At 36.0% G+C, this 24,953-nt stretch overlaps 1 pseudogene across 1 annotated transcript in view; it reads left to right on the top strand.

Moving 5' to 3' along the window:
- LOC149011152 (DNA mismatch repair protein MSH6-like) overlaps positions 1-22,383 on the top strand; it is a 35,694-nt pseudogene extending 13,311 nt beyond the window's left edge. Inside the window, exons 11-21 of the transcript XR_016174553.1 lie at positions 80-209; positions 876-967; positions 2,187-2,362; positions 2,446-2,648; positions 2,735-2,836; positions 4,842-5,004; positions 6,670-6,959; positions 7,068-7,205; positions 8,256-8,335; positions 8,486-8,585; positions 13,034-22,383. The product of XR_016174553.1 is annotated as a DNA mismatch repair protein MSH6-like (transcript). The remainder of the gene's footprint in view (positions 1-79; positions 210-875; positions 968-2,186; positions 2,363-2,445; positions 2,649-2,734; positions 2,837-4,841; positions 5,005-6,669; positions 6,960-7,067; positions 7,206-8,255; positions 8,336-8,485; positions 8,586-13,033) is intronic.
- The last annotated feature ends 2,570 nt before the right edge of the window (positions 22,384-24,953 follow it).

Raw genomic sequence — 24,953 nt, 5'->3', positions numbered from 1 at the left:
TGAATAATATTTCCCTCTCTCCCTCTCTCACACACTCCCTCTTGTATGACCTTCTAAGATGATTATAATTGTCATGTAGGACACTTTATGCACAAATTAACCACTGTGTTATTGCATTTGGAAAACGGTTGCTCAAACATTGGCTTGCAAGGCCGCTGTATGATGCTGGCTCAATTAGGGATCGCCCGGATGCCCTAGCAGGCCTAAAGGTGAGTTGCATAGAAATGCTTTTGTTTCAACTATTGTTAAGCTTCATGGTGAATGAGCCTTTTGCAACAAATGCTTGTGGTCCTAAAATTCTCGTTGACCCCTTCCAGCATAATCCATGATATGAAACTGATAAGCTTGAGCATAGCTGTGGGTTCCTTCTACAAAATTTATACAAAAATGTGATGCTGGAAATGTTTTACTTTTTTTTCCTTCTGATTACTATGTTAGGCTCCCATATGGAGACCATGCTGCTAGTGTGTTGGCCTGCATAGTTTGTTAGATCACTCCTTCATGTAATTTTAGAGCGTTTAACCAAATTCTGTCCTGATTTTTATGAATGAGGTACGATAATTTGTTTGATGTCTCATGCTCAATGAATGACTTTTACCTACTTGTGAAAATTATGGCCTGGTATTTATATGAGTATTTGGATTAGATGGATATTTGCGTGATTTTCGCAAACTTGACGGTGCCTCCAAATGCCTCTTAAAAATTGTTAAGACTCTTGATATGCTCATTTTATCTCTGTGTCTCAATGGGTAATAATTTACTGACTGTGATATCTGCTAGTTTTTGAATTTCGTGTTCAGTTATTGGATTTGGAATTTTGTAGAGCTTTAATGCTTGATATAATTGTACTAAATGAGTTATGCTATACCGTGGAGGGAGTCAATTTGCCGTCTACGCTTGAATTTCTTAAAGAATTTTCTAAACTTCCAGATATGGAAAGGTTACTAGCACGCCTATTTGCTAGCAGGTAAATGAAGCAGAAAGACTGAAGGTCTTATTTGGACGGGCACCCAATTGAGTGGTTCAGCTAGCCAGTTGCTCTAGATGGAAGAAATGGGTGGAGGCAAAATCAATTTACTCTCAAAATGGAATTGCGACTTTTTTGAAATATTATTTTGATTCAGTTAAATTTGTCCAAATGAGTCAATGGAGGTCCTAGAAGAGTTTATTTTGGCCCATGGTTGGATCCTACAGGACTTAGGCTTGTTATTTTTGATTTTGTTAATGTAATGGGCCTTATTTATTGTTAGTACATGGGATTAGTAGTTACGAAGATATAATTTTTACTGCTCTTGATCCATTCAAGCTGTTATTCAAAGTGTCTCTGCAACAACTATAAGTTTACAACATATCTAGTCCCGTACTTTTCTTTCTAAACTATAATTCCTGTTTTTAAATTATTGTTTTCTATAAGCCCTAGCCACTAAAATCCTTCCACAGGCGTATTTCACTGGTAGAAACATTCAAATACTGACCACAACCCTCCCACACCAACCCACTTGATCCATGTTACTGCTCATTTCCTCTGTTAAAACCCTAGATTCTATCAACCTTAGCCTCAATTGGAAACTCTAATTTTCTGCCCAATCTTAACCACCGGTCCAGATTTTCTATACAGCCCATAGGCTCCTCGTCACTCAGCCCAAGCCCCACCCGAATTCAATCGCAAACATTAGTTTCACCCAGATTCTTTTCCAAAACTCGAAACCCTGACCGTTGTTTGCTGAAAACTTAAAGTTCAGCATTTGAAATTTTTCCATGGAAGTGTAAGACTTCATTGCTAGCCTACCCATCATCTAGTTGACTAGATATAACCTCCAAGCACATATAATAACCTAGCCCTAGACAGTGGCCCATGCCCTGCGTTGACCTACTTGAACTTGACTGCCTTGTAGTAGATCCTGGATATTGGATCCTAGTGTGTCTACCAATCTAGGACTAGATCAGGTACTTTGGTCCAAATGAACTGAGTGGGGAGTGGATTCTATAATTGCTACTGCACTGAATATCAAATCACAGTGGTAGCACATAAAAGATCACAGTTGATGAGTTGAATCCATTTGCATTAAGCCTAAACAGCAGTAATATTTTTTATAGATATATTTTCAGTAAGACGAGATATAAGTTGATGATGCCATTTTCTGATTATTTTTCTTCTTTGGGATCATCATTTGAATTCGACGCAGTGAAGCTAATGGAAGGAATGCCAATAAAGTAATTCTTTATGAAGATGCAGCAAAGAAACAACTTCAAGAGTTCCTTGCTACTCTTCGTGGTTGTGAAGTGATGATAGAAGCATGATCTTCTCTTAGTGTTGTATTGGAAAATGTCAAGTCTAGAGTACTCCATCTGTTAACACCTGGTATAGACATTTCTGTAGTCTTTATTTTTGGTATTTCTTTGATTGTGTATTTGTATCTTATGGTATTTGTCATTAAATGACAGGTAAAGGTCTTCCTGACTTGTATTCAGATCTAAAGCATTACAAAGATGCTTTTGGTTGGGCAGAAGCTGATTGTTCTGGACGCATTATACCTCATGAAGGAGTTGATATGGAATATGATTCTGCTTGCAAGCTAATTAAGGATATTGAATCTTGTTTGGCAAAGCACTTGAAAGAACAATGTAAAATACTTGGGGATGGTTCAGTAAGTACTGCTGGAGTAAAATGCATAATCTTATTACTGGGGTTGACGTGGCTTCAATGATAATATACCTCTGGTTCTTGTTATAGGTTGATTATGTTACAGTTGGAAAAGAGTCATATCTTCTTGAGGTACCTGAGAGCTTGCAAGGGAATTTCCCTCGGGATTATGAGTTGCGTTCATCAAAAAAGGTACCGGAATGTTAAGTGTAGATATGCCTCTTCTTACTGGAAGACTTCTTTTTGTACTCCCATCTAGTAGAACAAAGTGGTAGACTTCCCTTGCTTTATATGTCCTTAAGGTAGGGATTGAAAATTTTCACCTGAATTTGTAACTGTAACTATAGCAGCCGTCATTATTTGGAAATGGTTGGGAATTATCTGGGTATTTGCCTCTGAATGTACTCACATGCTTGTTCTATGTTACTTATTGTTTATTAAATGGGATCTCATGAAGATTTTAGTTAGATGTAACATGGGCATAAAGCATGTTTTGGTTGTTGGACTACTACTCTCAGTAGCTCAACATTTGTAAGGGAAGTGAGTCCAAGTGCAGAAGTTTTTTTTGGCATGGGTGAGTAAGGGAAATAAATCTAAGAGCACAGTAATTATTAGGTTGTAGTTTGTAAGGGAAATGAATTGGTAATATCTCACTTTTTTTGGTGATCCCAAGAATATCTTGGATTTCTTGGTCCTCTATGATTGCATGGGTTCCCCAAAACATGGTTTTGATTTAACCATAAGAAAGCGCACCAGCTAGGCGAGATCTGGGTCGGATCTAGATATTTTGGCTGGCCAGGTTGGTTATCTAATCTGAGTTCTCAAACTATGAGTCTCTTGGTTTGTAGCTTAGAAGAGGGTTATTTGGTAGAGATGATTTAGAGATTGGTTGCATTTGAAGCTTTGGAAGGTGTTGAAAAAACTAATAGTGGTAGAATGGCTTATTGATTAATGTGATCACAAGCCCTCTATTTATAATTAAGTAGAAAGTACACTATTACATGAATACCCTTACTTGGGTAATAAGAACTTGACATGAATAAAAACTCTAATAGAGTTGGACTCCTTGTAGAACTCAACCAACACTCCCCCTCAAGTGGAGGCATAGATATTAGTCATGCCCAACTTGCCTACAATAGGAAGGAAATCTCCTTCTTTCAAACCCTTAGTGAAAACATCTGCCACTTGGTCTCCGGACCTCACAAAAGGCATGCAAAAAGCCTTTGTTCCAACTTTCCTTTGACAAAAAACCTGTCAATTTCAATGTGTTTAGTTCGATCATGTTGTACTGGATTATTAGCAATACTAGTAGCATCCTTGTTGTCACAATATAACATTATAGGGTTTGGAACTTGGACTCCAATATCTTGTAGCAAGCCTTTCAGCCATAGTAGCTCACAGACTCCACGAACCATAGCTCTTTATTTAGCTTCGGTACTGGATAAAGCTACCACATTCTGTTTCTTACTTCTCCAAGTAACAAGATTACCTCCAACAAAGGTACAGTAACCTGAAATTGACTTTCTGTCTGGAGATCCTGCCCAGACAACATCAGTGTATGCTTCTACTCTTAGATTATCTGTGGGTGACAAAAGTATTCCTTTTCCAGGAGTTCCCTTCAAATAATGTAGTATTCTAGTAACAACTTTCATATGAGATGAATATGGATCATGCATGAATTGGCTCACTATCCCCACGGCATAAGCGATGTTTGGCTTGGTGTGGGACAAGTAAATAAGCTTCCCTACTGGCCTTTGGTATCTTCCTTTGTCCATTGGTTCTCTCTGTTTTTCTTTAAGTTTAGCTTCAGCTTCAATAGGGGTATCAACAGCTTTACACCCCATATTATAAACAATGTTTGGAGTTAGTGGGAAACAAGAACATGTCTTCTGGTTGCCTTTTCGTTTCACATGATATTAGCCTTGTAAGGTACACTCATTTTTGCTTACTGTTACAAGAAAAAACTGAAATCTTCTCTGATTCACTGTGACTCAAGGATAACTTGCCATATTGTGTTTGCCACTCTAAACAAATTTTCTTCTTCCTTATTATATGACTAATTTAATTTTAAGTGTGCATTCATGCTTATTCTTGCTGTCATTTAAATCTCAAGTGGTTTTCATTAGTTAATTTCTGTTTGATGATATGTTTGTGTATTTGTGGGTCCAAAATGTACACACCAACATTGGAAATGCAGGGATTCTTCAGGTATTGGACTCCAAAAATTAAGAAATTACTGGGAGAGCTTTCTCAAGCCGAAACTGAGAAGGAAACTAAATTGAGAAGCATCCTACAGCAGCTAATTGAAAAATTCTGTGTGCATCATATACAGTGGAGGCAGTTGATTTCTGTAACTGCAGGTATTTCTATCCTGTCTTGGACATTCTGCAGTCCCAACCTGTTCTTACATTCATTTGGTATTCTCTTTGCTGACCATATAGCTACATCTGGTACAGTTTTGTAATATGCAATTAGAATACTATATGTGTGTTTGTTGCAAGGCCTTGATCCTCAAATTTTGTATTGTTTTCCTAGTTCAGGTACTTCCTTAAGGCTTTGAAATAATAATAATAATAATAATAATAATCTCTGACCGTCACTATCTGCATTCTCAGACCTGTGTTTCCCCTATTGATTTAACAATTCTATTTCAGAAAATTACAAGTTTGATGTGATGTTGAGAATGGAAAGTAATGTCTTGCATTTAAGATTCAATATTTCACTTTTACTGTTTTATTATATTGTTGCATCACGGTTTTTATCCCACATCGGTTGTTTCTGAAAGTTAATATATATTTTAAATTCTCCTGTTATACAACAGTTGTCTTGGCTGTATGGACAAGGAAGGTATACGTCACATAGGTGCTGTCTCTTTAGTGCTGGAGACTTTTGGTTTTATTTCCTTTTGTCCCCATGCTTTTATGGCATGGTATTATGTCACATGATGCTTTTGGTATTGCAACCTGTTGATTGCAGGTTTGAGACTCAGAAATAGCCTCTCCTTTATGCAGGGGGTAACTCTGCTAGAGTTCTGTTCCAGACCCTTCAACAGTTGGAGCCTCATGAACTAGGATGCTCTTTTTATTTCCTTTTGGGATTATAAAAATAAAATAATATCTTGACCATGGTTTAGAGTATGAGTGTTGGTTATTATGTCATTTTGTTTTTTTAACAGACATATTATACCATATTGGAGAATATGTTTGAGCTCAATTGATATACCTAGGAATGGTCAATATACATGAAATACATTTTTGGAATAAAAAGCAATATAAATGGGCAATATTTAACAAATATAATGTATAAACACTAAATGAAGAGTAATGTACTACCAGGCAAGTGCGTTAAATTGAAATCGTTATAAAGATTAGGTTTCTTACATGTTGTAGTATTCTGTAGTCATGAAAAGTGTTTGATTATGTTTTTGTTTTCCTTCATTCCTTTTTGAATTTGAAGTGTAAAAATCAAGATTAAATTCCAGATTTTAGACTTTTGATTTGAAGTTTTCCTTCATTTTTCTGCCAGAACGGTAGTTGTGTTGAGTCTGATATAATTTTTTGCTTTCCCTCTCTCTCTCTCTCACTTGTCAGTGGTATCAAACTATCAATGGTTACAGTATGTATCAATATTATCAAGCCATATGGGCTGATACATCTTTATTACCAATAATGCACCCTCAAATCCATCTATCAATCATATCAAGGTATTGATGGCCAATGTGATCTGATACAATATAATTACATATACTTCTAAAAAGAGATGGATACTACTGATACGATATGGTCTGATATCATAAATGCTGATATTAACAGTATGTTCTTGTGAGGAAGGAATCTACTGATTGAGTAGTTAGAGATATGGTATAATTTTTTGTGCCTCCTTGTTTTCTTTGTTGATGTACTTAGAAGATATATGTAGCTTGAAGTTTAGATGGACCAATTAAAAGAGGTAACTGCTGATGCGGAAACAGGTATTCCCTATCTACTTATCTTGGATGACTGACGTTGCATTGGCATTTTGTACAGAACTGGATGTTTTGATCAGTCTAGCTGTTGCAAGTGACTATTATGAAGGAAATGTTTGCCGGCCAGTTATTTTAGCTTCATCATGCTCAAGTCAGTCTCCAAGCTTGTCTGCAAAGAGTTTGGGACATCTTGTTCTTAGAAGTGATACTCTAGGCAAGGGTACATTTGTACCTAATGATGTTACTATTGGTGGTTCTGAACATGCTAGCTTTATCCTTCTCATGGGTCCTAACATGGGTGGAAAGTCAACTCTTCTTCGTCAAGTCTGCATGGCTGTGATATTGGCACAAGTAATGTTCTTTGCTCTTCTGGAACAAAAGCAGAAATGGATTTCTCTGCATGATTCTGTATGGTTTATGTATCATCAATCATTTTCATACTTGGTTGTTCTATGACAGCTGGGAGCAGATGTCCCTGCCGAAAGCTTTCAACTGTCTCCTGCTGATCGAATCTTTGTTCGAATGGGTGCTAAAGACCATATTATGGCAGGACAAAGTACATTCTTTACAGAACTTTCATAAACTGCTTCTATGCTGGTAAGTTTTGGAGGAACACATTTTTGAAAACCTATGGCTTTTGCTTTAATTTTTTTTGGGGGGGGGGGGGGGGGGGGTTTGCCTCCCATTTTGATTGGTCTGGCGTTGGTTCACTTACATTAAAAAAAGGAAGAAATTATGAGATATGTTAACGAAAACCTATTTATAAGTATGATACATGCAGCTCCTATTGAACCAGGGTGCTTATTTTAATCCATCTTTAATGGATGGGTAGTTTTCTTTATAGCTTATTCAAGATGGCCCACCAAGTGTTCATGTCCAAAATTTCAGGTGGGTCAAGATTTAAAATACAAGGACACAACTTGTATCTTCATTTCAAAAATAGAGTTAGCAGTATATATTTAGTAGACCTATATGTCACAAACTTAGTAGGTGTAATCCAAGGGTGATTCCTCTGTTTTTTATCCATTGGGAAAGATGTAACATTGTTCTTATGTTATTGTTTTCCAATTTATGCAAGATGGAAATGCTTCTTTAAAAGACAAATTTACTGAAATAGAGTCTCCATTACCACATGGAATCAACTCTTCAATGGTCTCAACAATTGATAAAAAGGAGGATTCAAATAGATTCAAAATGAGACAAACAAGGTGAAATGGAGATGTCTCAATAAATAAAATACCTAAGCATTTTCTTTTCAGCTCTTTGAGAATTATCAAACTTGAGTTATGAGTACAAATGGTTTTCTTTTCTTTTTTCTTTATTTTTCTTTTTCAGGAAGGAAGAATTAAAATAATAACTCAAAGCATTGTGGACTCCTAATACTCTTCTCCTTTTTATGCGTAGCATAATCCTTATATATTGCATAAATAATTTTTTCCTTGAATTGCTTTTTGCAAGTACCCCTCACATCTCTGTGCTTGGATAGAATACGTCTCTTAAAATCACCCTTTTGATTTGATGACTGATATAATAACTTTACAAAACCCCCATTTCGTTATTGCTTGGATGAAAAATAATAATAAAAAAAAGTAAGAAATTTCTCATTTTGTTCAATGTTATGAGCTTCTTTTCCATTGATTACCACAGTCATCAGCAACCCGAGATTCATTAGTTGCATTGGATGAACTTGGACGTGGATCTTCAACTTCAGATGGGCAAGCCATTGCGTGAGTGTCATTGCTTGAGAATGTTCCTGCAATGCATTCATTTGTTTACTTTCATGGCCTCCTTCAAGTCCTCTCTTTTTTGATGCTTCTGTTTAGTTGTTTGTGAGCCCTCTCAGGAAATATCATGCTTATTCAAGCTATCCATCTCAGGGAATCGGTTCTGGAGCATTTCATCCATGGGGTAAATTGTAGAGGACTATTTTCCACTCATTATCATCGTTTGTCAGTGGACTATCAGAAAGATTCCAAGGTACTATGCTACTTCTTGTTTTGCATAGTTGGTTATCTATTTGCATAGATGATATTAATGTCTGGGTGCATGCGGTCACACATTGCAATGTTTCTATGTTTGGAATGCATCTAATATCCCAAAGGTTTCAGAATATGGATCTATTCATAGCCTATTTCAGGGAATTAGTTCTATAGTACAACTTTTGATAGGTCACTGTGTCTATTGCTGGTAACATATGGGAACTAACATCCTCTTAGAGAGGGAATGACCATTAGCCCTAAGCTTGGTGTTGCTATGCAGTTTTAAATAGACTGTGTGCTCCCTCTCAAGTGAAGTGTGTATTCTTTGATAATTTGGTGATGTTTTTTTCACTTGTTCTTTCTTTCTGCTGTCCGGGTTGTTATAATTTTAGGCCCCGTCATGGTAAAGTGAGTTCTAGATTGTGACATGGCCCCAAACTTTTATATGACCTCTGAGTTTGTGATTGTGGCTTGTGGATGACAACATACCAGAGATTATGGTGTAGAGGGAACCCTAGGGACTAGGGATCCTACAAGGGTAGGTTAGGTGTACTCTAGGTGGGAGTAAGCCTTCATAAGAAAATTTCAAAGAGAGTAGAATTGCAGCAGCAAATAAAAGATCGACATGCAACTTGTAAGAAATCAGAATCTATAACCAGCCAACAGTAGAAAGCTCGAAGAAGAGAAAGCAAGAGATGAGAAGGAACAGAGTCACAGTTTTTTCCAGAAAAAGAAAATAGTCGACAGCAACTCACCAAACAATCTTCATGTTGAACAAACCATCCAACACTACGAAAAATAGGTAGCAGTGAAGAGGAACCATATCCATTAGTATAGCAGCAACAATTAACATCGAGGGCACTATCCAAATAATGCCAGTATGGGGAAAATGCAGCTCCTTAGAACTTGAAAGGCCAATTGTTGAGTAAGAGAGGGGGGGGGGGGGGGGAGAAAGAAGACCCAGGATTGAGAGGCCAGCCAAGTCAATTGGGGAATAGAGGAGGCGAAAGAAGAGGAGTTGAAGCAGGAGGAGATCTTGGAGATTCCATAGCTGTATAAGAATCAAATAAGGAGTCCACTGCTAATCTCAAGGGAATCACGAGATGGAAGGAACACTCAGAGCTAAGGGTAGCTAGGATTGGCCACATAACTGCACAAGTAGGTAAAATTGCAGCTCCAACATCTGAACTAGTAGGTAAAAAGTGCAGCTCCAATGTGCGCGCAAGTTGGTAGAAAATCCAACTCCAATCTTTGCACAAGTTGGTAAAATTGCAGCTTCAACATCTGCACAAGTAGGTAAAAAGTGCAGCTGCAATGCTACGCAAGAAATTTCATAGAAGTGTAGCTCCAATGACTACACAAAAGCCGGAAGGCACTCCAACAATTCGACTCACTATTGACTCAAAAGATCTAGACAAAATCTGTTGCAGTAGACATCTTCAATCTCCAATCAGGGAAGACCAAAGAGATGGCAGAGGAGCAATTGAATGGGCCTATGATAAAACCTAGGAAGGGTAATAGAGAAAGCCAAGTGAACCATTTTCCCGAATTTCGATACAGAAAATTAGAAATTATAGAAGCAAATCAACCATTGGATCAAACCAGCAAAGCAGAAGAATGTGAAGAAACCAGCAGTTAATACCTCGTGACAGAACTTTCTCATTCGGCTCACAATCAACCAGATATTTAGGCGGCGAATCACAATCCAATACCATCTTGAATGTAAAAGACAATCAGCGGAATCAGCAAAGTGACATTGAAAAAGAAAGCCCTGAAAGAAGAGCTCAGATATGTAGGCCAGATCTGGAACTCAAATAGGCACGTCTTCAACCACTGGACTGATGTGGAAATAGTAGCAGATTAAATACCAAAAAGAAAAAATCTTTCAGTTCAGAATCTTGATTCAGCAAGTCAAAATCCAAATGGACAAACAACACATAAGAGCAGCCTTTGGGTCTGTAAGACAGGGTGAATTGATATCAGCCACTGTTCAATTTATAACTTCATCGACCTTCTTCAAAACCCTAGTTCTTTTTATATGAACTAAGGTTTCACCACAAAGAGAGGACCTTGAGACGACTCTCAAATTGGCAGGTGAAAAATAGAAACCCAGGAATTAGATTAATGCTCTGATACCATGTTAGAAATCAGAATTCTATAAATCTGCCAGTAATAGGAAGATCGAAGAAGATAAAGCAAGAGAAAACAAAAGGAAGAGAGTTGTAGTTTTTTTTCCAGAAAAAGGAGATCCCTGCAATTGTGTATGTCCCAACCACAGGTCTAAGATTTTATAATTTTTAAGAATAATAAAAAATGATAGACATGCCCCTTATTGAACTGGCGGCAGAGCATACATAGTAAACAAAAAGGAAAAATCAGACAACCTAATGCGACACTAAGACAAAAGTACCCCTAGTGTTGCTGCTATTTCTTAACACAGCTAAGGCAAAAATAAATGAGTAACACTCAATAACAGCCTAAACTAACATACTAAGCCAAAACTGAATGGGGATCATAGCAAACTACTAGTTGAGTGCAAATTTATCAAAAGTTCCAAAAGTGTATTTGCTGTCCGAGTCCAAAAAATCCTACAACCATAGTTGTCAAAGCGGCAAAGCGACCAAAGCGATTGGGGCTCCGCCTAGGCAATTAGGTGACAAAGCGGCGATTAGGCGACCAAAGCAGTTGGGTCAAAATTGTTTAATATAACTACTTTTAAATTATTTTCAATACAATTATTTTCTATAATAAGCTAAACAAATATTCAATTGTCACATTTATCCAAAAAAAAGCATTCAAGAATCATAATTATGAAAAATTATTCAAAAAAAGAACACAAACATAAGTTCATCTCATCAAACCATGGTTGCCAAAGCGTTCGCCTAGGCATTTACTGATTCATTGATTCTTGATGTTGAGTATGGGTTATGCTTCACATTCTGTTGCCGACGGGCATGGGGTCACGCTCCGGCTGGGGTGTGGAGGCAGCATCCCCGAAGCAAAAAATAGGTTCTATGTCACTATCCTTGGAGTTCCTTTGCAGATTGGGCGTCAATTAAGTGGTTCAAAACAAAGCGGTTGAAAAACCGCTATGTCGCCTAGGCGGACGCTTTGACAACTATGCCTACAACCAATAATAAAAATCAGCAAATAACAATGTGAGAGGATCCTATAATTTAATGCAAATAAATCTACTGGAAGAAGAGAGAGAAACAAGCTGGTTTAAGGTAGAAAAGTTAAATCTTTTAAACAGCAGCATGTGCAAGTTACCTTATCAAAACAGGGGCAGGGGTTTGGAAACAAAACGGAGAAATAAGTACCTGCTGGACCTGGTATGGCTACATAACATGAGTTAGAAAGATAACTGAAAAAGGAAACAAAGGGTGTGGTTAAAGGAACCACAATAACCAGGTGGGATTTTGGCTGTGAGAATAAGTAGAAAAAATTGCGGCAGACATTGTTGAACAGAAAAGAAAAGAGAGAAAAAAAGAAAGGGAAGAGGAGGGAGCAAGGAGCTGCCCCAAAGAATGCAGGGGATGTGCTTCTGCCAGGAAAAAGGCTTGGGAAATGGAGAAGAAGAGAAGAAGACGGACACCGGGGGGCTGTTGACAGGGAGAAGAAAAAAAATGAAAGGAAAAGAAAAGAAGGAAGAGGGTGGGTGGGTGGTTGGGGCAGCAAAGACTGCCGGACATTAGAGGAGAGGGCATAGGATTTAGTTTCACGGAAAGAAGAGAGAGGAGGAAGGAGGGAATGTCTTTTGCAGAAAAAAACCTTCACTTTTCATTCATTGTTTTCCATTACGATTACAGTTCTTATGAGAAAATTCAAAATAAAAAACCTGAATAATCTTCCTACTAATATTCTAATACTAGGTTCAAACTGGAAATCCAAAACAGGTACAGTTAAGCAATCCATGGCTATCAGCCCAAAGCCTATTTAATGTTAGGTAAGCCAAATAAGAACCCAAATGAACCAAATAAAACCCAAAAAAGACAAAATAAACGCAAATAAAAGACTATTAACCCAATAAAAGACAAATAAGCCACATTATTAGCAGTGCTTCTAGTCAAACGAATGGAATACGATAGTCTCTGAACTCGTCGTCTATCCATATAATTACTGCAGTAGGCTGATCTCTACACTGGTGCCGCTGGTAAACTTGAAATTGTCGCTCCATAAGAATAATGTCCTCATCAAGTTAAGAGCAAACTGATGGGGCCATTGCATCTCTTTTCTAGTGAATCGAATGACAATAGCCATCCAATGGTTAGTTTTGATCTTGTCATTACATTGATTTTTACCTAACGAATCATATTCTGTGACCTTTTTTTATGAATTAATTTCCCTGGCATTTGATCTATGGTCATCTACATTTTTCCATTTCATACTCATCCGTTGTGAATTTCTGAAATTCTTTCTGATACCTTTGATCTTACAATTTTCTAGGTCTTCCTTTTCCATATGGCATGTCGAGTTGGAAAAAGAGATGGAGTTGAAGAAGTGACTTTTCTTTACAGGCTAACCCCTGGAGCATGCCCTAAAAGTTATGGTGTCAATGTTGCACGGTTGGCGAGTTAGTCTCTTCATTATATTATGTTTTTCTTTAGGACAGAAACCAATTACTAACCCAGTGGTACTGAACCTTGTAACCTAATTGAGTTGGTAATGCAATTCTAGTCACCTAAAATCACTAGGTCACTGAAATCCAAGGAACAACAGAATTAGGACCCAGTATAAGAGAAGTTTGATATTAGAAATTCAAGGGCCCTGACTTGGTTAAAAGAATGGTTAGCTGCCTTATTCCAAGTGATGACTGTCCTTATAAATCCAGATGGAATTTGACGGTTGGATTGGAAGGTATGAAGATTTCTGACTTGAAGTAGGAAACTAAAATTGTGCACTAAATGCAGCCATTCAATGGCTATTTTTTAAGCTGCTTTCTATCTTTTTATTTTATTATATTTTTATTGTTTTTATTTTATTATTTTTTTAGGTGGTGGTGGTGGGGAAGGATGGTGTTAGGTGGGGTGGGAGAATGCCAATGTGGCACTTACAAAATTTCCACCCCAGCCTTTTCTTATTCCCACCAGATTAATGGAAGTTTGAATAATATTCATGGTGAACTAGCTTTCCCTCAACTTTTCCTCCCACTTACATGTGGATGTCATCTTCCCAACACTCCCACCTCCCTTCACCTATAGATGAACAAAGCCTTAATGACTTCTGTTGAAGTATACGTAAATTTGGGAGTTTTACTGTTCACGTGAACAATATTATGCTATTGTTTTTATTATATTTTCTATTTCTAATGTGGGAGTCTTGCTACATAAGTTTTGGGAGTTTTTAGAAAGCATAGTTTCTATTTTCAGAACTTTCTATTTTAGGAGTTAGGAAGTTACTAAAGCTGTAATATTTTGTTTCCTTTTTCTAGAGGACAATTACTTGTCTCTCAAGTTGAATTAGATTCATTAGAAGCTATAAATAAAAGTGCTCTGTAATTCTAGACTATTTAAGCAAGAATCACAGGCCTTCTTCTACTTGTTCTTCATCTCTCTTCTCTTCTTCTTCTTCTCTCTTTTCTTTTTTCTAGTTCAGCTGTTGTTTTGATTATTTAATTCTTGTTTTCTAACATGGCATCAGAGCATGTTTAATCAACCTAGGGATTGTTTTCTCTCTCTTGGCTGCCCAGTTTTTTTTCTTCCTTTTTTTTCTCTTATCTAGTTCAGCCCCAACCTTCGCTGCAGTAATTGTGAATGGCTGTCCTTCTTCTTTGACTTTTGAAGCACCACGTATCTATATATTAATACTACAAAAGGCTCCAAGCTTTCTGGGGATATGTCTACCTATTTGATTCAACTGAGGTTGCTACTACCTTGTTTTTTTTGTGCAAATCTGAAGTTTGATCTGCACTATACTGATGTCCTAGGATTCCTTTTGATTCTTGCGAAGATATGCCAATAATTCGGATTGTAAGACCTAAGTATTGTCTTCTATTGTTTGTGCTATAAGTTCTGCTGCAAGTCGTATACTAGTACCCTGTTTCAATGAATTTCTCTATTCTGAAAAATTCTGCTGCTATCGTCTTGCTTTACTACTGCTTCCGTTGTTTATTTCAGAATCAAGTATAGCCTTCTTTTTATCTAAAACTTCTACAAAGACCTAGATGACTATTTTTCCTTCATATCAAGATCTGTTAGAGTTTCAAATCTAGCAGAAGTTTGTTGCTATGGTCCGAGATCTGATATTATTTGCTACTGTAACTACTGTTATTGCACTTCTTCTGAGTGGATTGCTGCAGCGACTACTGCAATTTTGAGATTCCAAGCTGGTTCAATATTTTTTTTTTCCTGATCTAATTTGCTCCTGCGTAAGGGTTAGCAGTGGTCCAGAGTTTTTTTCCCCCTTGGTGCACAAGGCTGTCCTTTGAGACGATTTTCTGCTACTTGATCAACTTTATTGGTGAATAATACATTGCTCTGTGGCTGCTACTTTTCCTTCTTGGGTTTCTTTTCTGTTCATATTTTAAGATGCTTGTCACTGGTCATCATTAATAGTCCACGTGTAATGCTACACGTGAGGGGGAGAATGGTACATTATTCTATATCTACTCAAGATGTGCTGATGGATATTATTTGTGAAGATCTTTGTCCTCAACTTATGGCATTCTACAGCGATATCATTACATGTCTTTACCTATATTGTCCTTTACCTAACTACTTGGGCCGTAGTAACCCATACTACCTTACCTACTTAGTCCGCAGTAACCCATATTGTCTTTTACCTTACCTACTTGGTCCGCAGTAACCCATACTGTCTTTTACCTTATCTATTTGGTCCACAGTAACTCATACCGTCTTTTACCTTACCTACTTGGTCCGCAGTAACCCATACTGTTTTTTATCTTACCTACTTAGTCCGCAGTAACACATACTGTCTTTTACCTTATCTATTTGGTCCATAGTAACCCATACTACCTTACCTACTTGGTCCACAGTAACCTATACTGTCTTTTACCTACCTACTTGGTCCACAGTAATCAATATTGCATTTTACCTACCTATACTTTGCCTATTACTTGCCTTCTTGTAAAGCATTTATATGGACATTGGAGTTGTAATTTTGAAGATTTAGCATGGATATTTCTCTCGACTACCGGCATTATGTGGATGGTGTCTTTGATCCTGCTATACTTATGGACATTGGAGTTACAATTTTGAAGATCTAGTGTGGATATTTCTCCCTACTACCGGCATTATATGGATAGTGTCTTTGATCCTGTTATACTTGTGGACTTTGTTCGTCTTCAACATCGTCGATTGTTCTCAATATTGGATGGTTCTATTGACATGAAGAATTAAAGTTTTTTTTAAGTTGGTGATTGATTATCTCCTGGGTGAGGTTTTCTCAGTGTTTATTGACATCTGCCATTGCTACACGATTCAAGATTGGTGCTACTTTTCAAGTTTATTCTTATTATGCAAGCTAAGTTTTCTTTGTGTACACTTCAGCTTGAGGGGGAGTGTTGAAGTATATGTAAATTTGGGAGTTTTACTGTTCACGTGAACAATATTATGCTATTGTTTTTATTATATTTTCTATTTCTAATGTGGGAGTTTTGCTACATAAGTTTTGGGAATTTTTAGAAAGCATAACTTCTATTTTGATGGTAGTTTCTATTTTCAGAACTTTCTATTTTAGGAGTTAGGAAGTTACTAAAGCTGTAATATTTTGTTTCCTTTTTCTAGAGGACAATTACTTGTCTCTCAAGTTGTATTAGATTCATTAGAAGCTATAAATAAAAATGCTCTGTAATTCTAGACTCTTTAAGCAAGAATCACAGGCCTTCTTCTACTTGTTCTTCATCTCTCTTCTCTTCTTCTTCTTCTCTCTTTTCTTTTTTCTAGTTCAGCTCTTGTTTTGATTATTTAATTCTTGTTTTCACCTCTAGATGAACAAAGCCTTAATGACTTCAAACAGAATCTAAGGTGGAGTTTATGTAATGTAACAGTAGCAATATGAAAGCTTATAGTGTTCTTAATTCATAACTTGAAAATAGAACATCTGAAGTTATAAACTTATAATTATTTCAGGTGGAAAACCTGACAATTGAAACAGGAAAACTGGGTTTCCAGAACTGTAATAAATTAGAAATTAAGGATTTTAAGACTAGAACAGAAACTAGAAGATACAAGGGAAAAATATACGAAAAGAAACCTGCAAACTGCAGGTAAGGAACAGAAAAGAAGCTGGGAAAATCTCAGGAAGAGATGAGAGAAGATAAATCATGGGGAGGAGAGAGAAAACTGAAAACTTGTAACAACCAATGATTCAATATTAATTTCTATCCATTTATCAAAATTCAGGTAGGAGTGGAATACTACTTATAAAGACCAAATAAACTAATTTTAGGACTCAATCTGATAAGCAACTTTACTTCAACAAATATTTGGTCTAGAAGACTACGGAGAAAAAAGAAACTTTCAAAACCCAATTAAACAACTTATTTGCATTGGTTAGGCTTCATTGAAGGATGATGAGCTGGCTCCAATTCTGGTCATCTTTATGATTTATGTATATGCGATTCGACATCCTCAATGCAAATCTTAAAACTTTGAATGCCACTGTAGAGCTGAATTCTTGAATTCACCCCCCCCCCAAAAAAAAAAGAAAAAAGAAAAAGAAAAGGCATTTATTACTTTTGTTTGCTCAACAATACGTTCATCAAGCCGTATGTGCTTCCCATAACTAGCATCGGTAACGCCATGTGGGCCTAGGGAATAGGTGCCATCATGATGATTTTAAGCTCAAACCGTCGTTCATCCTCGTCCGTTGATTTAGATTAATCTGGTTCGTTGGATTAGGCCTCCAAACGTCGCTCGAGCTCAACCATTGATTTGAATGCATCTCATCCATACATGATCTTACCTATGGTCTATTTAAACCCTTTCACTCTTTAGTTCTAACTTTAACTGCCATTTTCGTGAACTCTCCTGCGATTGAAGTCCTCGGAACTGTAAGTATTCCAGCTTCGATTCACAACTGCCAAACCTCATCCGCAACTCGCTCTAGAATCACGTCAGTCTCCTGTTCTTCTACTTTGATTCTTCTCAATTCCCCTCTTTCTTTTCTTTTTTGGTTTTCGGGATCTCTACCATAGGATTTTAGCATTCTTGTTTTCCTTAGAAATCTGTAGAAGCCCTTCCTTCCTCTTCAATGGGTAGCGACAAAACATCAGACGATGATTCTGTTAATCATATCGTTGAAAGGGAAGATTCTGGTAACCAACCTACCCCCTTAAGTTTTGGTTGAGCTATCGGGTGACAAGGGTGAGAGGATAACCGATCGTTGGTTATCCTCCATCCGCTCAAACCCTAGGAAACAACCTAGTAATGAGATGGAGAGTAGAAAAACTACTTCTCCTTCAATTTTCCGAAAGCAAAAGGCCTCCGAACAGGATGTTGCAGGAAGTTTGCAACCGTCAAAGAGACCAGCCAAGGGCCCTGGTTTATTTGTCTCTCACTTTAATGGTGATGAGTTACCCTCTGCTTCGGATTTCTATTCCATGCCCTTCTCCTATCTCCTTAAGGTTCCCAACCCGAACGAGAGGGTTAATTCCAACCATCCCGAAGAGCTTTCCATGTATCTTGACACTTTAAAAAGTGGCGTCAGTTTCCCTTTTTACTCTCCCTTGTTTTCTAAAATTCTGAATCACTGGGAAATTTGTCCAAAGATGCTTCTCCCGAATAGTTGGTGTCACACCCCACCAGCCGGTCTCGGTTATCCGCCCGATAACCCGTGGGAGTGAACCATCACAGGTTCCACGGTCTTACCCATCAATAATAATAAACACAAATATAGACAATCAAGAGCAAGAATAAGTGCAATAATTAATAAAAAGGTTACAGGAGTCCAAATACTCTAATAAATATTCAAGAAAGAATTAAGAATCAAATGTAATATCGAGTTCAACAGAAGCAAGATAAATAAACTAAATAATCATCTTTCCGGTTTTCTTTTCTAAATCTAAAAATTGGTTTTTTACATTAGCAAGCAAAGGGGTCCCCCAATCTTTCTCCATACGATCATCAAAATCCTGGCAATCTGCCTTCTTCAGTCATCAATGGGAGCTATAAGCGCACTCCAAGCATCCACAAGAAACTTCGTACAAGCCATCTTCATCTCCCACTGACGGTGCCTAGCCTTCTTCATAGCTGAACTGGACCCATACGGGTACTCTCTAATTTCCGATGTCGTGCCACCATCTGTACAGCTCATATAATATATGCAATGAAAGGAATGATTTCTGACGAACTCAGTAAGGAACAGACAATTCTCATATATATGTCAATACAATCCACAAATGCACATATGAAATGATATGGATGAAATGCAGAAATATGAATGTTACTAAGATCTAACTATGCAAGTCTCTAACAACTGACATGCTTTAAGATATACACCAGCCCTCCTCTAGGTAGGTCTAGTCACTCTGATCTGGCAAGGACTGGTTACCTCTGTAGGGATCCCGGGCAAAGGGGTAAGTCCACACTGGCTCTCAAACCATGGCTGGGGGTTAGTCAACACTCTCTCACCACCACCATTGGCAATGAGTACTGGCGCATGTCGGGGTTTCTAATCCAATGCAAGTCATAATGGTAACATACTATATGAAGTCCAGATACTTCCCCTATGGCACCAACCAACTCGGTTCAGTATCCTTCGCAACCTAGGAGTGAACCCTCACGGACTGGCTACCGCTGTTGGACTCCACTCCTTAACCCTATGGTCATCCACATATTGTTGGGGCGGATGCTCTCACGACTCCTCACGACACCCGGTCCACTCCTTGGACGTCCATGAGCCCAACCCTACCATTTCATGACCAATAGTGGACCACTGAGTCTCCTCACGGGACTGGTTACCGCTGTAGGATGAAACAGAGTCACGTCACCATTGTCACGGGTTACCCGGCTTCAATTCCCCTGCTGAAAGGGTAATAGTATGTGGGGGTACCTAGCCATGCAATTCTAGACTCTCCTAGGTATGTCATCCAGTAATCATGATAATGCTAGAGGTATTAGTGAGCATGTGTCCCATACCACAACTCTCTGATATCTCCAGCCAAGGTATCCCAATGGAATACCCCTTCCATCACAACTACACTACATCACTCTTTATCATACCATGAACAATTGTGCAATATCATAAAAGATGAAGTACATCAAGGAACACCACAAACAACAAGTATACAATAAGATTCACATTCTTTATACAATTACAGCAAGTTACATGATCAAAGAATAGTAAATAGAACAGCTGAATCATCATGTATATGTAATTGCATATAAATAAGAATGTATGTCCTTACCTTGTAATTTAGTAGAACCTCTTTAAGTTGCAATCCAATAATAATTATAAGACTTTTAGTAGAAACAAAGGACACCTAGACATAGGGTTACAAGAATGTATAAGAGTCAAGAGTCAAAACAAATCCAAAATCAAACCTACACAGTCACTGGAAACCAGCCGGTCGCTTAGGTTGAGCGACCACCACTAGTGACAGCCCAAAAAACAAAGAATTTCCAACTCCGAAAATCAGACTTTTGATCATCCGATTTCAATCCGTTTTGGGATGATCTTAGTCCGAATTTCAATCTGAATAGGTCTATAACAAAGGGGTGAAACGAAACCCTAAAATTATCAAAGATCAACCACCCAAAATTCCCCTTGATTAGATCCATCCATTTAACAAATGCGGGGATTCATCAGACACCTCATGCCTTGATCCAGAGATCCAACTTCCCAGCAAGGCAGGTTCTTCAACAGGAGAATCCAGATCCATGGGTTTAGGGTATGGATCATGGACTTCTATCCGGACACTCCATAAATTAATCCGACTTGACCTTCGGGTTCTCGGACCTGCAATACGGATCCCGGGTTAGAAATACGGGGGTTTTTACAGCTGGTGTCACATCGTCGGCTTCCTTGGGCTCTGCTTTGAGCTTGAAATCAATCCTTCTCTTCGGCTTTTTCCTCGTTTCTATTACATCAGTAAATCCAACCCTTTAGGTTGGGTTTTTCTTTCCAAAGGCCCCAAAATGGAATTGGGGTGGTCCGGCTATATCCTTGCTGAGGGTACTTGCCCCTATAACCATAATGGGTGGCGCCACTGGAACTTTTTCTGGCAAGCGCCCCCATTCGAACTCAGCTTCTTGATCGCCTGGAATCAGTTTGATTCCTACACCCAGGCGAATCGTGCTCTACCATTGTCTCCCGACAAAGAAAGCGTCGTCAAGAAGATAAAATATATCAAGGCATGTCAGGAGATCCATAGTCTAACCATCTTGAACCTATTCTTTGTTAAAGTGAACATGATAATCTTGTCAATGCACTGCAACAAGGTTAAAAAGGCATATCAGTTACTGCAAACAATTTACTTTTGTATCTTCAATATATTTGTGGACATAAACTAACCTAAAATACATTGTTGCAGTTGTAAAAGAACTTTGCAATAGGTCTTGCATGAGCTGACTTCATATGTTGGTCGAGAGAGATGTATAGTGAAGCAAAAAAAAAATTGCATTAAGTATGCATGTTTGTCATTAATACGAGATTTTCTAGTTGTCATTCCCATGAAAATAAAAAGCAAAATACCAGTTAATATAATAAAAGGAAAGAAGAGTAAGGATATTTCTTTTATTGGTAAAAGGATATTACTTTTATTGGTAAACAAAAGATTTAGAAAATGAATAAACTTAAACTTTGATTAAAGTAGTAGAAAAGTATAAAAATTTGAAACCGTAGAGGGGTGAATAAAATACTAAAAGAAAAATTTCCAAGAAATGGTTAGATTTGGTGAACATTAACTTTTAAAGAAGGTTACTGAAACTTTCTATGACGATTCTTAAAAAAATATTAAAAACTAAGTTACCAAGAAAATCTTTAAAAAAAATAGTAACTAAAATATGAAGATTGTGATTAAAAAAAATTAATGTAATAAGAAAATAAAATTAATTAAAATACATTTTTTTGGGTAGAAATTAAAATACATTTTAAACAAATTTAATCAAAGTTATCTTAATATTTTTAATATAAAAATTAGATTTTAACAGTATAAAAGAAGAAACTAAATTCACAAGAGTTGGATAAAATTTAGGAAATTCTTTTTAAGGAAATATGAACTAAAATACCAATGAGGATTTTTTTTTTAAAATTGGGGAACAATAAATATGATTAGAATTTAGTTAAAAAAAAGAAGAAGCTAAAATCGTGGAAATGGTATAAAATTTTGAGAAATTTTTTTCTTAAAGAATAAAATAAGCTAATAAGAAAATAAAAGTAATTAAATTATATTTAGAAAGAAAATTATGCAATGTACCAAAAAAGAAGAAGTTATTCAAAGTTCTCGTAAGAATTTTTCCATATCTATAAAATTTTAGAATTTGAAGGAAACTAAATTCACGAGAGTTGGATAAAATTTTGAAATTTTAAAGAAAATTGAACTAAAACACCAATGAGGATTTTTATTTTTTTGCTAAATTAGGAAACAATAAATATGATTAGAATTTCAATTAAAAAAAAAAAAAGAAAACTAAAATCGTGGAAAGTATAAAATTTGATTAACCAAAAAAGGAAAGTATAAAATTTGAAGAAAACATTCTCTTAAAAGGTTGGCATAAAATTTTGAAAATTTTGTTTTTCTAAAAAGGAAATTATTAATTACTTGGGTTTTATAAATTTAAAAAAGAAAAGAAAATAATTAAATAAATACAAATAATAAGTTAATGAAGGTACAATTTTTGTGACTCCATATTTTTTCCTAGTTATTCTTTCTTCTGCTCTCTCTTTTATTATTTTAGTTAACTTCTCACTGTATTGTTATTCTTTCATAAATATTCTATTAGAATGCCAAATTATTTTTTTGTTGGGTCCTGCTTGATCCCGTCCTTTTTACCCAAAAAAAAAGAGAGATTCTACTAGAACAAATGGAAACAAAAACCATTGAAGGAATGATAGAATTTAAGAGAAGATTTTATTCAACTTCTTTTGATAAATAGTGATTTATAATTTTTAAATAATAAGTAGACAATTTTTTTTTTAAATACGATTTTTTTTTTTTTAATATGAGACAAGTTATGAATGATTTTATTCAACTTCTTTTTCTAAGTTGTGATTTATAATTTCTATAAAATTATTTAGTTTATTTTTCAGATTGGATTTTATAAATTTTATAAAATCAAAATATCATTTATGATATTTACAAATAGGAAAACTTAAACGGACTTTTTTTTTTTGATTTCCTAATTCCTAACCTGTGATTTGTAGTTTATTCGAAATTAATTATAAAAATTATTTTTCCTATTTTTATTTTATAAATTTAAAAAATAAATAAAATACAAATGGTACCAACCAGACAAAAGAATAAAATGGTAAAAAAACTAATACAAAAAAGATGTCATTTAAATAAAAACAAGATACAATAGCCAAGAAAAAGATTTGCGACAAAAAAGGAGTAGATGATTTTATATAATAGTATAATATATATAGGCTTTTTCTTTTAGAAAATTTTTTTTGTTTATTATTATTATTATTATTTTATCTCTATTCTATTATATATATATATATATATATATATATATATAGTAATATATATATATATATATATATATATATATATATATATATATATATATATATATATATATATATATATATATATATATATATATACTAGTAAAAATGCACGTGTTTTGTGATTTTCTAATATAACATTAACCATAATTTTTTTGTCAAATATTTAGTTGCATTTTGGAGAACATACTTATTTCTATAAAAAGTTTAGCATATTGAGATCTTAGATAATAGTTGTAGTTTTATGAAGAGCAAGTTAGTGTCAACAACCACAGTTTTGCATCAATCAGGACCAAGTATCAATTTATTATTATTTTCATTATGATATATATGATTTGGTAAGAATGATTCTAATGGAATGTTGGAATATGAACATCAATTGAAACATGTAGCGGATTCAATGATTCAGGACACAATTGGTTTATATGTCCTCAAATTTGACAAGAAAGTTCAGCAGAATAATGGCTATAGACTAAAAGCAGGTTTCATGTTATGATATATTATTGAAGGGCACTCCTCCATATCCAGCTTGAATGATATTACTTGACTTCTGAGATAAACTGTCAACATTTATTTTGAACCAGCTACTGATAAGATGATCTCATTTTATATGAGATAGACTGCGGATCCTATTCGCTGATGTACTGCCCAAATTAAAATTTTCATATTCTACTGCTTGTATTCGAGATAAATATACAATTTGGTGAGCTGTCAAAGCATTTCTTCCATAAGATTTTTAATTGAAACTTTTCTAAATTAACCACATTGCGTTGGAGATTATAGCAATGATAAAATTCCTCTGATCTTGATTGGAGCTTGAATAACTCAATAAATCTTGAATGTGTTATTGAGTTGGTCTATGGTCTACCAACAGACCAGGTAATAGACAAAAGAAACCAAATCTTTTCTCAAAGGGCATTTAAAAATGATGTGACCTGGGGTGGTTATTTAGAGTTTGCAAAGAGCACACATATCTCAAACGTTACAACATTTTCTAGCCAAAGGATTTAAATATTGTAAATTCCGTAGCATAATTTTCCATAGAAGCTAGATCCAAGGGTAGGCTTTTGTATTCAAGCTATCCAATCTATAGGTTGAAGCCACTGAAAAGTTACATGAAAGAAGTGAGATGACAAATAACTTGATCTTCTTGATAAGAAAAAGGTATTTGAATATTTCAAATTGTTGTGATATAGTCAGGTGGCCACCACTTCATAAGCATATCTCTTTTTCATTTCTCATTGCTATATGTGTTCAATGAACTTTGTTACAATGTTGGGTACTGATGATGAACTTTGAGCTGGTATAGGGATTTGAGAAAGGTTGGGAGTCCACCATTTTAGCCAAGGTGGATATTTCCGCCATTGCCCGGGCAACAGCTTAAGTATATCATTTTTAATGAAGTGACAAGCCATCTGAATAGATTCTCAGGCCCAAGATCTTGTTGACTTGGATGTAACTAAGGTAAAAGATTCACTCTTTTAGATATTTTTGACGCGTCAACCTACATAAAGATTGAGAATGAGTGTAATTTGAGTATAACTCCCGAGCTTTTTAGATAGTAAGGCTAAATCCATCCTACACAAGCTCTTAAGATTAAGCCTCCACTTCTCTTTGATGAAAGTACAGATCATATTACAATTAACAGCATGAACAAGGGATTTGTCATTGGACGACCCGGAAATGTTTCTTTCAAAAGAAACATAAAATAGAGATCACTCATTTTTGTCTCAAT

This window comes from Hakea prostrata, chromosome 7 (assembly GCF_041222555.1).
Source record: "Hakea prostrata isolate BN-2017 chromosome 7, UWA_Hpros_2, whole genome shotgun sequence".
Lineage (NCBI taxonomy): Eukaryota > Viridiplantae > Streptophyta > Magnoliopsida > Proteales > Proteaceae > Hakea > Hakea prostrata.
The sequence above is the reverse complement of the archived record's forward strand: the minus strand, read 5'-3'. Positions and strand labels throughout refer to the sequence as shown.